This window comes from Oncorhynchus kisutch, unplaced genomic scaffold (assembly GCF_002021735.2).
Source record: "Oncorhynchus kisutch isolate 150728-3 unplaced genomic scaffold, Okis_V2 Okis09a-Okis19a_hom, whole genome shotgun sequence".
NCBI lineage: Eukaryota > Metazoa > Chordata > Actinopteri > Salmoniformes > Salmonidae > Oncorhynchus > Oncorhynchus kisutch.
Window position 1 is genome coordinate 14,697,876 of NW_022261985.1, and position 17,886 is coordinate 14,715,761.

The 17,886-nt window shown below is 46.7% G+C and overlaps 1 protein-coding gene across 1 annotated transcript in view; it reads left to right on the forward strand.

The window, feature by feature from the left end:
• The first annotated feature begins 1,735 nt into the window (after positions 1 to 1,735).
• Positions 1,736 to 17,886, forward strand: part of LOC109887189 (LARGE xylosyl- and glucuronyltransferase 1-like) — a 210,686-nt gene continuing 194,535 nt past the window's right edge. Inside the window, 1 exon segment of the mRNA XM_031815405.1 lies at positions 1,736 to 1,827. The gene's annotated coding sequence lies outside the window, so the exon portion shown is untranslated.

Here is a 17,886-nt window from a genome sequence, read left to right on the forward strand (position 1 = left end):
AGTGGCTGTCTGATTAGATGAGGGCTGGAGGAAGTGGCTGTCTGATTAGATGAGGGCTGGAGGAAGTGGTTGTTTGATTGGATGAGGGCTGGAGGAAGCTGCTGTCTGATTGGATGAGGGCTGGAGGAAGTGGCTGTCTGATTGGATGAGGGCTGGAGGAAGTGGCTGTCTGATTAGATGAGGGCTGGAGGAAGTGGCTGTCTGATTGGATGAGGGCTGGAGGAAGTGGCTGTCTGATTAGATGAGGGCTGGAGGAAGTGGCTGTCTGATTGGATGAGGGCTGGAGGAAGTGGCTGTCTGATTAGATGAGGGCTGGAGGAAGTGGCTGTCTGATTAGATGAGGGCTGGAGGAAGTGGCTGTCTGATTGGATGAGGGCTGGAGGAAGTGGCTGTCTGATTGGATGAGGGCTGGAGGAAGTGGCTGTCTGATTGGATGAGGGCTGGAGGAAGTGGCTGTCTGATTGGATGAGGGCTGGAGGAAGTGGCTGTCTGATTGGATGAGGGCTGGAGATAGTGGCTGTCTGATTGGATGAGGGCTGGAGATAGTGGCTGTCTGATTGGATGAGGGCTGGAGGAAGTGGCTGTCTGATTGGATGAGGGCTGGAGATAGTGGCTGTCTGATTGGATGAGGGCTGGAGGAAGTGGCTGTCTGATTGGATGAGGGCTGGAGATAGTGGTTACTGTATGAGTGTAGACCGATGCATAACAACACCAAAGGTTATATTACTATTGTCTTATAATAGTAACCTAATATATATATACACACACATCATCTGGCCCCTAATAGTAGCCTATCAACTGTCTCTATGGTTGTATTAGCTGCACGGTGCAGACTGTTCCATTGTCTACTTTACTGACTCCAATCCATGGAGTTATCCCGGTCCAGGTTTTACCGGGAGCGCTCCGGTCAGAGGAAGGAGGGGGTCCGGGATGCGCGCTCGTGGATTGGCCGCGACATGCTTGTCACAACCGGAGGAGGCTGGGAAGAAAAGGAGTGTTGTGTATCGAGGACGGCCTCGGGAAAGTGTGAACACAATCACTGCCGCTGGAACGACCGTCCTGGCGGGTCATACGTCAGTCGTTCAGTGAGGAAATACGCTTTTACCGGGATATAATGGATGTTGACATTGATCTCTGAGTTTGAGAAAAAAGGGGGGACGTTTCATGTCGATTTTTTTTCTCCCCCTGCTGTCTCGGATGCCGCATTTCTTGTTGCTTTGGTCTGTGGCTGGCAGCTGCTCCTCACAGTAGCACGAAATACACACTGCTGCTATTGAAAGAGCGGTGTGTGTGTGTGTGTGTGTGTGTGTGTGTGTGTGTGTGTGTGTGTGTGTGTGTGCTGCAATCCAAAAGACTCCCCAATGGAAGGAATTTGTTGATCGCAGCGGGAACGGGTTTTCGGACTCTTTAAAAAAAATAAGATTAAAAGACATTATCGGCTGTTTGAAAAAGCAGGGCCCGTGTGTCTTTGGCTTGACACTGGTGCTACTTGCCACTAGCTTGTGCTGCTAACGGAATAAAAGCTGCGTCCCTGTGAAGTGGATTCAACACCAACACTGAGAATTACCTTGAGATACACAGTATCACAAACTGAATCAAACAAGTAGCCTATTTTGGAATCGCTCCTCTCCGTTTTACGCAACACAGAAGGTATCACGTAATGGGTGACATTTGTTTTGTTCTTCTACCAAATAGCCTTAAATTTAGGAGTGGATTAAAAGGAGGACCACCATATTAGTGGATTGAAGTCTGGTAATTTTATTGTTGGGCTACTGGAGGCTTCCTGCTGTCTCCGGGTAAGAAGACCGTCGGTTGGAGCTTCACCCGGTGAGTTAAATTAGACCGGACCCGTTTGATTCACACAATTGCGCATCTTGGCTACACACTTATTATGACACTTTGGATGACTGAATAGTGAAAGATGGCACATATATATATATATATATACATTTTTTACAAGACTTTAGTAGGTTGAACTATTATGTGGTTTACATTCATAAGCCAATGAAGTCCTGGTTGAGTGCAGTCTATATATTATTTTTGGATCCAACATTTTAGAATGAGTGAAAATAAACGCAATTTGTAGTTTTCTGCATTAGCTCGCTCGCTCACTCAACTCTTCACAAGCCTATTGAAATTAAGGTCTGGAAATGGCCCCTTAATTACCCCCCCCCCCCCCCCCCCCCCCTGCATTATTTTAGCCAATGTCAAATATTGAAGTACTAGACAACATTTAGGAAGTTACTGTGTCATTTCTCCACCGTTGTCCAGATGGCTACATAAGTCGATGTATCGAATCAACCTGATGCATTGAATAGACGGTTCAAAGAACGGTTGTGTTTTCATTAGCGGTCTGTCAGTGTGTCCGCGGCGATTTGGGAGCTGTTCACCTTCTTGGGTCCTGACGCCTGACAGTATTTATTATTATATATATATATATTTTACATCAATCCGCCCGGTTGACCGAATTACACATTCACTATTTATTTACAGGAACACAGAAAACAAGAGTCCACTTCAGCTTCCTAGTGAAAGGGGGGTTGGCATCCACGCGGTAGACTTCGCCGATCTGAGATGACTAGTGTCTATTATAAGGACTGTTACAATGCGCTCCAACCGGAGCAGCAACATTTGACTGGATGAATTGGGAAGCCGACCAAATCTTGCTACTGATAGTCTAGTTTTCCTATTCATCAGCATAGACACACAAACACATATTCAGAATTTTTGCAAAGAGATAAAGGAGTGATTCATGTGGTCAGTTATCAGATGATCATTCGTGGAACGTGTGCGCGTGCGTATGAAATGCTGCTTTTATCCGCTGAGCATAGTTGTATTTAATATGCTACTTTCACCTGTTTTTTTCCCCATTTTTTTTTCTCACGTGCTTTCTGGGTGTCTATCAGCTAGATGCTGTCAGTGATGCCGTGCTGCTCTGTACTCACAGTGGGGACTGCTGAGTGTTGGTACAACAGACACAGTAGATCTGCTTCATGCTCCATTGATTGAAACGTCCTCCAATCACTATACCTGTGATTGGAGTGGGACGGCCTATCAGATCGCGATGGGACTTGACGGTAGTAAAACCATACGAGGCTTTAGCTTCTCGGGCCACAGAACGGAGAATGGGGATGTTAAAGTGTGTTTGATCTATGACTGATGAGAGCCTACTGGGAGAGGAGTCAGTTCCTACACCAGACACTGGCTTTAGTGGGGAGACTGGGAGAGGAGTCAGGTCCTACACCAGACACTGGCTTTAGTGGGGCGACTGGGAGAGGAGTTAGGTCCTACACCAGACACTGGCTTTAGTGGGGCGACTGGGAGAGGAGAGGTCCTGCTCCAGACACTGGCTTTAGTGGGGAAACTGGGAGAGGAGTTAGGTCCTACTCCAGACACTGGCTTTAGTGGGGAGACTGGGAGAGGAGTCAGGTCCTACTCCAGACACTGGCTTTAGTGGGGAGACTAGGAGAGGAGTCAGGTCCTACACCAGACACTGGCTTTAGTGGGGAGACTACGAGAGGAGTCAGGTCCTACACCAGACACTGACTTTAGTGGGGAGACTGGGAGAGGAGTCAGGTCCTACACCAGACACTAGCTTTAGTGGGGAGACTGGGAGAGGAGTCAGGTCCTACACCAGACACTGGCTTTAGTGGGGAGACTGGGAGAGGAGAGGTCCTACTCCAGACACTGGCTTTAGTGGGGAGACTGGGAGAGGAGAGGTCCTACTCCAGACACTGGCTTTAGTGGGGAGACTAGGAGAGGAGAGGTCCTACACCAGACACTGGCTTTAGTGGGGAGACTAGGAGAGGAGAGGTCCTACACCAGACACTGGCTTTAGTGGGGAGACTAGGAGAGGAGAGGTCCTACTCCAGACACTGGCTTTAGTGGGGAGACTGGGAGAGGAGAGGTCCTACACCAGACACGGGCTTTAGTGGGGAGATTGGGACAGGAGACCTTTTGTGGTTAAAAAATGCCTTCATCGCCCCTTATCATTGTCACTAGTGAGTCAACGCAGAAATGGTCTTCATGTACTGATTAGATAGAGTGTCGGGGACAGTAGCTGTCCATGGTTCTGTAGCCTACTTGAGTAAGTTGCTCTGCTTTGAACATGCTTGGAACAAATTCTCATTGAATTTTTATTTTTCTCATTAGTGATATAAAAGTCTTCCACTCTCTCCCGGTGTTTGTCCGTGTATGTCCACAAAGAGCAGTAGGTTGTAAATCTGTAACACAACAGGACAACTGATGAAAGCTAGCATGATTCTGGCTGTGGCTGTGAGTTGGCGAGCCAGAGATGACTGTGAAATATAGAGGACGAAATCAGAGGCAGTATTAGCTTAATTAAATATCTGTGTTATCGCGATGCAAAGACCATTCTGTATGAGTGTTTCGTCAGTGTCTCCTGATGACCTCTGCTGTTTTAAATGAAATTACCTACATTTCCTGATATGAATCTGGTGGCATCTGTAGTTGGCCAGCAACGGAGACAGGCTAAAGGCCCAACGGAGACAGGCTATAGGCCCAACGGAGACAGGCTATAGGCCCAACGGAGACAGGCTATAGGCCCAACGGAGACAGGCTATAGGCCCAACGGAGACAGGCTATAGGCCTAACGGAGACGGGCTATAGGCCTAACGGAGACGGGCTATAGGCCTAACGGAGACGGGCTATAGGCCTAACGGAGACGGGCTATAGGCCTAACGGAGACGGGCTATAGGCCAACTATATAATTCAAACTATCTATAGACCTATCACATAAATTGCAATTGTATTATCTTATGTTTCAATGTTTCACAATGCACTGGCTGAACTGCCTGTCTGTGTAGTTCTCTCCTGGCTGAACTGCCTGTCTGTGTAGTTCTATCCTGGCTGAACTACCTGTCTGTGTAGTTCTCTCCTGGCTGAACTGCCTGTCTGTGTAGTTCTCTCCTGGCTGAACTACCTGTCTGTGTAGTTCTCTCCTGGCTGAACTGCCTGTCTGTGTAGTTCTATCCTGGCTGAACTGCCTGTCTGTGTAGTTCTCTCCTGGCTGAACTACCTGTCTGTGTAGTTCTATCCTGGCTGAACTACCTGTCTGTGTAGTTCTATCCTGGCTGAACTGCCTGTCTGTGTAGTTCTATCCTGGCTGAACTGCCTGTCTGTGTAGTTCTATCCTGGCTGAACTACCTGTCTGTGTAGTTCTATCCTGGCTGAACTACCTGTCTGTGTAGTTCTATCCTGGCTGAACTGCCTGTCTGTGTAGTTCTATCCTGGCTGAACTGCCTGTCTGTGTAGTTCTATCCTGGATGAACTGCCTGTCTGTGTAGTTCTATCCTGGATGAACTACCTGTCTGTGTAGTTCTATCCTGGCTGAACCGCCTGTCTGTGTAGTTCTATCCTGGCTGAACTGCCTGTCTGTGTAGTTCTATCCTGGCTGAACTGCCTGTCTGTGTAGTTCTATCCTGGCTGAACTGCCTGTCTGTGTAGTTCTATCCTGGCTGAACTGCCTGTCTGTGTAGTTCTATCCTGGCTGAACTGCCTGTCTGTGTAGTTCTATCCTGGCTGAACTGCCTGTCTGTGTAGTTCTATCCTGGCTGAACTGCCTGTCTGTGTAGTTCTATCCTGGCTGAACTGCCTGTCTGTGTAGTTCTATCCTGGCTGAACTGCCTGTCTGTGTAGTTCTATCCTGGCTGAACTGCCTGTCTGTGTAGTTCTATCCTGGCTGAACTGCCTGTCTGTGTAGTTCTATCCTGGCTGAACCGCCTGTCTGTGTAGTTCTCTCCTGGCTGAACTGCCTGTCTGTGTAGTTCTCTCCTGGCTGAACTGCCTGTCTGTGTAGTTCTATCCTGGCTGAACTGCCTGTCTGTGTAGTTCTCTCCTGGCTGAACTACCTGTCTGTGTAGTTCTATCCTGGCTGAACTACCTGTCTGTGTAGTTCTATCCTGGCTGAACTGCCTGTCTGTGTAGTTCTATCCTGGCTGAACTGCCTGTCTGTGTAGTTCTATCCTGGCTGAACTACCTGTCTGTGTAGTTCTATCCTGGCTGAACTACCTGTCTGTGTAGTTCTATCCTGGCTGAACTGCCTGTCTGTGTAGTTCTATCCTGGCTGAACTGCCTGTCTGTGTAGTTCTATCCTGGATGAACTGCCTGTCTGTGTAGTTCTATCCTGGATGAACTGCCTGTCTGTGTAGTTCTATCCTGGATGAACTACCTGTCTGTGTAGTTCTATCCTGGCTGAACCGCCTGTCTGTGTAGTTCTATCCTGGCTGAACTGCCTGTCTGTGTAGTTCTATCCTGGCTGAACTGCCTGTCTGTGTAGTTCTATCCTGGCTGAACTGCCTGTCTGTGTAGTTCTATCCTGGCTGAACTGCCTGTCTGTGTAGTTCTATCCTGGCTGAACTGCCTGTCTGTGTAGTTCTATCCTGGCTGAACTGCCTGTCTGTGTAGTTCTATCCTGGCTGAACTGCCTGTCTGTGTAGTTCTATCCTGGCTGAACTGCCTGTCTGTGTAGTTCTATCCTGGCTGAACTGCCTGTCTGTGTAGTTCTATCCTGGCTGAACTGCCTGTCTGTGTAGTTCTATCCTGGCTGAACCGCCTGTCTGTGTAGTTCGATCCTGGCTGAACCGCCTGTCTGTGTAGTTCGATCCTGGCTGAACCGCCTGTCTGTGTAGTTCGATCCTGGCTGAACCGCCTGTCTGTGTAGTTCGATCCTGGCTGAACCGCCCGTCTGTGTAGTTCGATCCTGGCTGAACCGCCTGTCTGTGTAGTTCTATCCTGGCTGAACCGCCTGTCTGTGTAGTTCTATCCTGGCTGAACCGCCTGTCTGTGTAGTTCAATCCTGGGTGAACTACCTGTCTGTGTAGTTCTATCCTGGCTGAACTACCTGTCTGTGTAGTTCTCTCCTGATTCCTGGCTGAACTACCTGTCTGTGTAGTTCTATCCTGGCTGAACTACCTGTCTGTGTAGTTCTCTCCTGATTCCTGGCTGAACGACCTGTCTGTGTAGTTCTCTCCTGATTCCTGGCTGAAGCAGCATCAGCCTGGTCACTAATTTGACACACAGCATTGATTGTCCCATCCCACCTAACTCTAAACTTAACCCTCACCTTAACCATTGTACATTTCAACTTCAATGACGTGACGTCAGTTTGATGTTTCAAGGATCCACCTTAGCACTTACCCTCCCCAACTCCCTCTGCAGTGACCTCACAAAGCTAGGCCTTGTTCTAACCAATCAACATGGACATCCTTTATCCCGGCCGCCCAGCGATGCCCTCTGATTGGTTAATAGTGGGAGACCACCCTGAGCCCACTTCAAAACGTTACTGCCACTCTCTCATCAGGAGTCAGAGCAGTTTAGTACAGAATCCAACATGGTTTCACTCTGAATCGGTCATGTAGTAGTTGAACAAGGAGACACTGTGGGACAGGAGGTAATGTAGTAGTTGAACAAGGAGACACTGTGGGACAGGAGGTAATGTAGTAGTTGAACAAGGAGACGATGTTGGACAGGAGGTAATGTAGTAGTTGAACAAGGAGACACTGTGGGACAGGAGGTAATGTAGTAGTTGAACAAGGAGACACTGTGGGACAGGAGGTAATGTAGTAGTTGAACAAGGAGACACTGTGGGACAGGAGGTAATGTAGTAGTTGAACAAGGAGACGATGTTGGACAGGAGGTAATGTAGTAGTTGAACAAGGAGACGTTGTTGGACAGGAGGTAATGTTGTAGTTAAACAAGGAGACGTTGTTGGACAGGAGGTAATGTAGTCGTTGAACTAGGAGACACTGGGACAGGAGGTAATGTAGTAGTTGAACAAGGCAACACAATGTAGTAGTTGAACAAGGAGACGATGTTGGACAGGAGGTAATGTAGTAGTTGAACAAGGAGACACTTAGACAGGAGGTAATGTAGTAGTTGAACAAGGAGACGATGTTGGACAGGAGGTAATGTAGTAGTTGAACAAGGAGACACTGTGGGACAGGAGGTAATGTAGTAGTTGAACAAGGAGACGATGTTGGACAGGGGGTAATGTAGTAGTTGAACAAGGAGGCACTGTATAACGCATAATTATAAAATGCATAATTTTAGTTGAAATGAGTTGTGAGGGGAATGTGATGACAAAGCCTTGTATGTATTTAGAATGCTAATGACGAGTGGTGAGCCAGGAAGGAGGGAGAAGGACCTGTGAGGCATAGAAACCACACACACACACACACACACACGGCCTGAGGCATAGAAAAGCCACCTCTCTGCTCTGCATCTCTCCTCCTCCTCCTCTCGGACGGGCTGAATTAGCAAGCCAAATGTAGAGCAAACAAAATGCGCTCGTTTCTGAATTTGGGACGCAGGACAGAAGAGAGAGGAGACGAGATCTGCATTGCGATCAGTTGAAACTGCAGCCCTAGATCAGTTAATTAGACAGGAAGTAGCTTGTATTAAACATCTCTGACCCTACCTGAACACTGGTCTGGGATCAGATCAGCTGGAATGTTAATAGACAGGAAGTAGCTTGTATTAAACATCTCTGACCCTACCTGAACACTGGTCGGGGATCAGATCACCTGGAATGTTAATAGACAGGAAGTAGCTTGTATTACACATCTCTGACCCTACCTGAACACTGGTCGGGGATCAGATCACCTGGAATGTTAATAGACAGGAAGTAGCTTGTATTAATCATCTCTGACCCTACCTGAACACTGGTCTGGGATCAGATCACCCGGAATGACACGTAGGCTACACTTTCACCTTGACTTGTGTTATATAGTCCTGGTGGATTCAGAGACATTGTTTTTCAAGGGGACCATCTTTTCTTGGTCATTTGAACAGATGCTTTTGGAAACCAAATTGTGACTCATTTCAGGAAGCTAGGTCACGCGTCACTACCTCACAGGAGAGCCATTTGAACATAAAAATAAAAAGCATCAATCTGTTGTTGTTTTTTTTTTGCAGAAATGCCCTCTGGAACATGTGCACTTTCATGTGCCTTAATAACAGGTGTGTGCCATCTGTAAATACGAATCATATTGTTCAATTACGAGCCTAGTTAGTTTAGCCACCGAAAAAGAGGGGGGGGGGAACCTTCCCGAGAGCCACGATTGGCTGAGATAATAGGTGGGCTGGACATGTCAAGAGATGAGTTCTGATTGGTCTGCCATATATGACGCTTCTGTCTATAACATGAGCTGGTCCGTATGCTTAGGTAATCCTTTCTAAAGACATCACCCAGTAGAACTGCATATGTCTCCACTTTCTGGAGGACCCTGTTTTGAAATCAGTGGAATTAGAGTATGATCGCTAAGGAGACAAGGAGAACATTCTGTCGTTTTTGATAGCAAAATGTGCAGACGGAGTCGGAAAAGAGAACGCACAGAAGGCTGTTGTATAAAACACATGTCTCCGGATTACATCTTCAAACTAAGGGTAACCATGGCTTCCGTGACAGAGTGGGAGAAGCATCCCATCCATGTATATGGGTAAGATAGTCTAGTTAGCTACATTTTCAGATATTACACGTTTCTAATTTTGTCTGAAAGTCGTTTTCATTTCAAGTTAAAGTGTACTGTTAGTATTCTAGCTAAAGTTAGCTAGCTGGCTGGCTCGCTAGCTAACGTTACGTGTATGATCTGTGTTATAATATTATTCGTATCTCCAGAGCCATTTGTAATGCTAGTTGTAGCCTAATGTTAGCTAGCTAGCTAACACTGAACCTGGTTGGTTAGCTACCTGCAGATTCATGAAGAGTAGTAACGTTATGAGCTGGGACTATGTTTCATTGTTTAGCTAGCTAGCTACATGTCTTAACAAAAAGACTCCACTATGCAAGAGAACCATTTCAATAGAATCTTCATGATGTCACTGCGATAACTGTCGATAGACGTAGCAGGTAAATTCGCTCTGACTATCTACTCCGATTTCAGGGCACTCGTCTGAGTGTGCCAGAGCGCAGAATAACTGACGAATTTAGGAACGCGTCGAATATGGCCGGTGTCAGTTAAAGTTGGCAAAAAAGCTTAAAGGTTAAATGGTTACCAGCAGCACAGTTTCCGTCTCCGATGCTCTGGATAAAAACAGCTTAACCGGCTCTGCTAGGCGGTGTAAAATGCTTCCCTCATTTGTGTCAGGAAGTAGCTAGAAAGCTAGCCAACGTTAGCCAGTTAGCTTGGGTGCTTGACTTCTGTTGCGAGATCAGAACACTCTGATCAACCCTACTCCTCGGCCAGAGCGTCCAGTGTGCTCTCTGAATGCTCCGAGAGCGAAACGCTCTGAGTTTAACGAACGGACAATATGACAACGCTCTGTGTTTAACGAACGCTCAGAGCGCACTGTGATCACTCTCTAGCACTCCAGATTGAATTTAGGGACACACCCATAGTATAAACCAGCTTTTAGTCTTGAAATCTTTAGTTGTTCAGTACACTACTATACTCACTCTGTTTAGCACATGGCCTCACATGTGAATCTTTAAAGAGATGGGTGGAGCTAAGGCTTTAGACGGGGCTATAGTTTATGGGCAGGGCTATAGTTTACGGGCGGGGCTATAGTTTATGGGCGGGGCTATAGTTTAAGAGGGTGTAAACAATGCTGAATAGGTATAAACCAAGAAGAGTTCTCTAGTGGGTGTACCAGAACATTCAAGGCCCATTTCTCAATTTTAAAGTAGTGTGTGATATACCATTTTCTAGCTCTGAGTCTCTACTTTCATCCAATGTAAAAAAAAAAAACACAATTTCAAATTGTGCTACATAAGACCGAGCCGTTCGGTCACAAACACTGTTGGTTTAAGGCTTTTTCAAGGCTGGAGTCATTTTTATTCGGTTACTGACAATATTTTTCTTAGGCTTTGTCTTAGGGCTCATTTATAGATTTTTTGGATCAAGTCAGCTTGATGCACCAATTAGCATCCAGTATAATAACTAAATGTCCAATTAGCATCCAGTATAATAACTAATGTCCAATTAGCATCCAGTATAATCCCTAATAACCCTTCTGTATCTGCTTCTTGCCTCTTCATCATGCTTCATGCTTTTAACATTAACAAGGAACTAATAAATCATTTGGTTGCTATCTAACTGGTTTGAAATGTAATCTCTTATTCATTCGTCCTCACTGATCTACTCTAATTGAGCCCAAATGCTCCTAATGAAAACTATGTGTTTCCTGGTGATTACAAATCAGAAATGCTACATCTCCGATCTATCTTTTTTTTCTTCAATATTTACTATTTCAAGGTTTTGGTTCTGTTGGATGCTTGGGTCTTTACTGGTGGTCTGTCTCGTCTGGTCTGTCTGTCTGGTCTGTCTGGTCTGTCTGTCTGTCATCACCTCCCTAGTTCCCTTCTCTGGTGTTCAGCAGTCCGTCAGTCTCCCCACTGATGGATGTGACCAGAGGGGAGAAGTTACAGTACAGTGGTCAGAGTCCTGTCTCTCCTCTGGGGGATCCATGTCCTCATTTTCCCCAGTAGAGAGCTCTGTCCAGGACAACGTCCTCATTTTCCCCAGTAGAGAGCTCTGTCCAGGACAACGTCCTCATTTTCCCCAGTAGAGAGCTCTGTCCAGGACAACGTCCTCATTTTCCCCAGTAGAGAGCTCTGTCCAGGACAACGTCCTCATTTTCCCCAGTAGAGAGCTCTGTCCAGGACAACGTCCTCATTTTCCCCAGTAGAGAGCTCTGTCCAGGACAACATCCTCATTTTCCCCAGTAGAGAGCTCTGTCCAGGACAACGTCCTCATTTTCCCCAGTAGAGAGCTCTGTCCAGGACAACATCCTCATTTTCCCCAGTAGAGAGCTCTGTCCAGGACAACGTCCTCATTTTCCCCAGTAGAGAGCTCTGTCCAGGACAACATCCTCATTTTCCCCAGTAGAGAGCTCTGTCCAGGACAACGTCCTCATTTTCCCCAGTAGAGAGCTCTGTCCAGGACAACGTCCTCATTTTCCCCAGTAGAGAGCTCTGTCCAGGACAACGTCCTCATTTTCCCCAGTAGAGAGCTCTGTCCAGGACAACGTCCTCATTTTCCCCAGTAGAGAGCTCTGTCCAGGACAACGTCCTCATTTTCCCCAGTAGAGAGCTCTGTACAGGACAACGTCCTCATTTTCCCCAGTAGAGAGCTCTGTCCAGGACAACGTCCTCATTTTCCCCAGTAGAGAGCTCTGTACAGGACAACGTCCTCATTTTCCCCAGTAGAGAGCTCTGTCCAGGACAACGTCCTCATTTTCCCCAGTAGAGAGCTCTGTCCAGGACAACGTCCTCATTTTCCCCAGTAGAGAGCTCTGTCCAGGACAACGTCCTCATTTTCCCCAGTAGAGAGCTCTGTCCAGGACAACGTCCTCATTTTCCCCAGTAGAGAGCTCTGTCCAGGACAACGTCCTCATTTTCCCCAGTAGAGAGCTCTGTCCAGGACAACGTCCTCATTTTCCCCAGTAGAGAGCTCTGTCCAGGACAACGTCCTCATTTTCCCCAGTAGAGAGCTCTGTCCAGGACAACGTCCTCATTTTCCCCAGTAGAGAGCTCTGTCCAGGACAACGTCCTCATTTTCCCCAGTAGAGAGCTCTGTCCAGGACAACGTCCTCATTTTCCCCAGTAGAGAGCTCTGTCCAGGACAACGTCCTCATTTTCCCCAGTAGAGAGCTCTGTCCAGGACAACGTCCTCATTTTCCCCAGTAGAGAGCTCTGTCCAGGACAACGTCCTCATTTTCCCCAGTAGAGAGCTCTGTCCAGGACAACGTCCTCATTTTCCCCAGTAGAGAGCTCTGTCCAGGACAACGTCCTCATTTTCCCCAGTAGAGAGCTCTGTCCAGGACAACATCCTCATTTTCCCCAGTAGAGAGCTCTGTCCAGGACAACGTCCTCATTTTCCCCAGTAGAGAGCTCTGTCCAGGACAACGTCCTCATTTTCCCCAGTAGAGAGCTCTGTCCAGGACAACGTCCTCATTTTCCCCAGTAGAGAGCTCTGTCCAGGACAACGTCCTCATTTTCCCCAGTAGAGAGCTCTGTACAGGACAACGTCCTCATTTTCCCCAGTAGAGAGCTCTGTCCAGGACAACGTCCTCATTTTCCCCAGTAGAGAGCTCTGTACAGGACAACGTCCTCATTTTCCCCAGTAGAGAGCTCTGTCCAGGACAACGTCCTCATTTTCCCCAGTAGAGAGCTCTGTCCAGGACAACGTCCTCATTTTCCCCAGTAGAGAGCTCTGTACAGGACAACGTCCTCATTTTCCCCAGTAGAGAGCTCTGTCCAGGACAACGTCCTCATTTTCCCCAGTAGAGAGCTCTGTCCAGGACAACGTCCTCATTTTCCCCAGTAGAGAGCTCTGTCCAGGACAACGTCCTCATTTTCCCCAGTAGAGAGCTCTGTCTCTGACCAGGACATCTGCCACATATTTCAGGTTCATTATCATCTCTACTTCTAATTCTGACACTTTCACAGAATAATATATTGAGATATCTGGGTTAATGAATGTTGCAGACAGGGAATGGGATATGTTCCCTACGGCTGCGTAGTGATATTTTTTAATGATGAGGTGTGTTTCGCCCTGATAAAGCATCATTATAAATCACACTTCTAGAAGACATTAACTATAGCTGTGAAAATGAATCTTTCTCCTTCTCGTAGTCCCTATAACATGGCTGTACTTACTGCAGGAGCAATGGCGGCCCCTGTCATTCAGGGCAGGTGGGGGCAGAGCCTGGTTCCCATGTTATATTGACATTAATGAGTATCACGTATCAGTTTGCAAACAATGTAATGAGTTAATGTTTTCTTGATTTTAAGGCAGCTCCAAAATGCAGATGTTTCAGCCTAGATCAGTGCTTTCTGTGGGGGTGGGGCAGCCAGCGGAAAATACAGAGCGTAGGGGTTGGTAACGTTCTCTAGTTACGCTGTGATTGGCTCAGTGTTCTGTCACTCATGGGGGACACTACATCACTGCAGAATCTACAGGGAGAGCTAGACAGTTATTTTTTATTTTTTTTTCACCTTTATTTAACCAGGTAGGCTAGTTGAGAACACATTTATTTAACACTGGAGTGATAAATGATCAGATGGTCATGTACAGGTAGAGATATTGGTGTGCAAAAGAGCAGAAAAGTAAATAAATAAAAACAGTATGGGGATGAGGTAGGTAAAAATGGGTGGGCTATTTACCGATAGACTATGTACAGCTGCAGCGATCGGTTAGCTGCTCAGATAGCAGATGTTTGAAGTTGGTGAGGGAGATAAAAGTCTCAAATTTCAGCGATTTTTGCAATTCGTTCCAAGCCCCCATTGGGTGTTGCCAGAGATTTACATTAGAAGTACCTGTCCAATACGGCTCAAGGTCATTGGCCACAGATAAAATGATGTCAAATCACGTTATATCTACCCCTCAACTATGATTGGACTGATCATGTCAACCTCGTACTTTCAATATCTTAGCTAGCAGTCATCATCATGAATCACGTCGACAATCTACTGGCAAATCCTTTTCAATTATAGATAAAATGTATCGATGCTCATCGGCCATTGGGCATAAACATTACACAACACGTCAGAATTCGCAAATTCGACAAGGAAGGAATCCGTGGCGAACTGCAAGCGTTGCAAAGCAATCCCTATTTTCCTTCCCTAATATTCAGTGGACTGGGGGTCCAAGTCTGGGGTTTAAGGGTCTCTTTTCTAAGCTTAAAATGATAAACATTTATATGCAAAACCACCACAGGCCAGAAAAGGTTGAAAACATTTGGCCATGCTTGTCAAACTAGCATGACTTCTGCTGCATTCAAGACAACTGGAAACTGGGATATGGGAAATCTGACTTCGGTGAGTTCAAGACAACTGGGAACTCGGGGGGGGGGGGCTCCGACTGGGGAAAATATGTTTTGAACAGTCATCCAACTGGGAAGTCGGGAACTCTGGCTTCTTTCTAGAGCTCCGACCTGAAGATCACTTTGTATTTTTCCAAGGTCCTATTTGTCTTGAAAGCAGCATAAATCCATAGAATGCCAGACTTTGATGACAAAGCTTCATGTCAAAATTTGCCCACACGAAGGACCGCCGCCCCACCTTCCTGTTCAATGGTGAGTCAAAAATGTACAGTTTGCTGCTGCATAAATTATGTAATATGCCAGGGAGATATGTACACTGTAGCTAAGAAAGTAATACTAAGTGTATGTTGTGTAGTATGCTGTTAGTAGCCCATGTGCCTCACCCTAATAATTTGGTCTATTTACCCCTCTTAACTTAGCCTACTGTTCTGACTTGGTGGTGCACATGTAGCCTATAGCCTGTTTTAGAGAAATGTCATCATCAAATATTGTAACAGCTTTCATTGTCTGTTTATATGCCCCCTTTATTCATCCTACGGTTCTGACTTGGTGTACAGGGAGAACACTGTAAGAACGGCCCATGTTCTGAATTCCGTTGCTGTACATTTCAAAAGTACTGAACAAATAGTTATATTGACTAATGTTACGTCCATCCTAGCTCGCTCATTAATGTCTTAATGTCTTAAAATGACGGATTGCCACTTATCCACTCATCATTCCCTTATGCCATAGTTTGTACATCTCAATTGTCAGCAGAAACCACATTTGTTTTAACTGAGTCAGCCATATCAGCTATGTTTCTTTAAAAAAAGGCAGTAAATTTGGCAGAAGGAACTGTTTGGCTGCCAGACAAGGCTCCGCTGATAGCCAGGTGTAGCAGTGGTAGATTCACTACATGGTGCTGAACAGAAAGCTCCGCTGATAGCCAGGTGTAGCAGTGGTAAGGATTCACTCCATGGTGCTGAACAGAAAGCTCTGCTGATAGCCAGGTGTAGCAGTGGTAAGGATTCACTCCATGGTGCTGAACAGAAAGCTCTGCTGATAGCCAGGTGTAGCAGTGGTAAGGATTCACTCCATGGTGCTGAACAGAAAGCTCCGCTGATAGCCAGGTGTAGCAGTGGTAAGGATTCACTCCATGGTGCTGAACAGAAGGCTCTGCTGATAGCCAGGTGTAGCAGTGGTAAGGATTCACTCCATGGTGCTGAACAGAAAGCTCTGCTGATAGCCAGGTGTAGCAGTGGTAAGGATTCACTCCATGGTGCTGAACAGAAAGCTCTGCTGATAGCCAGGTGTAGCAGTGGTAAGGATTCACTCCATGGTGCTGAACAGAAAGCTCTGCTGATAGCCAGGTGTAGCAGTGGTAAGGATTCACTCCATGGTGCTGAACAGAAAGCTCTGTTGTTAGCCAGGTGTAGCCGTGGTAAGGATTCACTCCATGGTGCTGAACAGAAAGCTCTGTTGATAGCCAGGTGTATTTGGCAGAAGGAACTGTTTGGCTGCCAGACAAGACTCCCAGAAGGCTCTGCTGTTGGGACAGCTTTATGTCGGCCCTAACAGTTTGTGGGCACCGTTTGTCACCGTTACAGTGCAGTTAATGTATTGTTTAGTGTTTGTGGCTTTGCTGACATGTATATAAAAAATAATGTTGAGTTTGAGCTCCACCAAGATTTACATCCTGAAATCAGTACTGTACTGGAGTGATACCACTTAAGTAAAAATACTTCAAAGTACTGTTCTAGAACACTCTGGGATACCGCCTGCTGTTCTAGAACACTCTGGGATAACGCCTGCTGTTCTAGAACACTCTGGGATAACGCCTGCTGTTCTAGAACACTCTGGGATAACGCCTGCTGTTCTAGAACACTCTGGGATAACGCCTGCTGTTCTAGAACACTCTGGGATAACGCCTGCTGTTCTAGAACACTCTTGGATAACGCCTGCTGTTCTAGAACACTCTGGGATAACACCTGCTGTTCTAGAACACTCTGGGATAACGCCTGCTGTTCTAGAACACTCTGGGATAACGCCTGCTGTTCTAGAACACTCCGGGATAACACCTGCTGTTCTAGAACACTCTGGGATAACGCCTGCTGTTCTAGAACACTCTGGGATAACGCCTGCTGTTCTAGAACACTCTGGGATAACGCCTGCTGTTCTAGAACACTCTGGGATAACACCTGCTGTTCTAGAACACTCTGGGATAACACCTGCTGTTCTAGAACACTCTGGGATAACACCTGCTGTTCTAGAACACTCTGGGATAACGCCTGCTGTTCTAGAACACTCTGGGATAACGCCTGCTGTTCTAGAACACTCTGGGATAACACCTGCTGTTCTAGAACACTCTGGGATAACGCCTGCTGTTCTAGAACACTCTGGGATAACGCCTGCTGTTCTAGAACACTCGGGGATAACGCCTGCTGTTCTAGAACACTCTGGGATAACGCCTGCTGTTCTAGAACACTCTGGGATAACGCCGGCTGTTCTAGAACACTCTGGGATTACGCATGCCGCTCTAGAACACTCGGTGATAAGGCCTGCTGTTCTAGAACACTCTGGGATAACGCCTGCTGTTCTAGAACACTCTGGGATAACGCCTGCTGTTCTAGAACACTCGGGGATAACTCCTGCTGTTCTAGAACACTCTGGGATAACGCCTGCTGTTCTAGAACACTGGGACAACGCCTGCTGTTCTAGAACACTCTGGGATAACGCCTGCTGTTCTAGAACACTCTGGGATAACGCCTGCTGTTCTAGAACACTCGGGGATAATGCCTGATGTTCTAGAACACTCTAGGATAATGCCTTCTGTTCTAGAACACTTGGATAACTCCTGCTGTTCTAGAACACTCGGGGATAACGCCTGCTGTCCTAGAACACTCTGGGATAACACCTGCTGTTCTAGAACACTCTGGGATAACACCTGCTGTTCTAGAACACTCTGGGATAACGCCTGCTGTTCTAGAACACTCTGGGATAACGCCTGCTGTTCTAGAACACTCTGGGATAACACCTGCTGTTCTAGAACACTCTGGGATAACGCCTGCTGTTCTAGAACACTCTGGGATAACGCCTGTTGTTCTAGAACACTCGGGGATAACG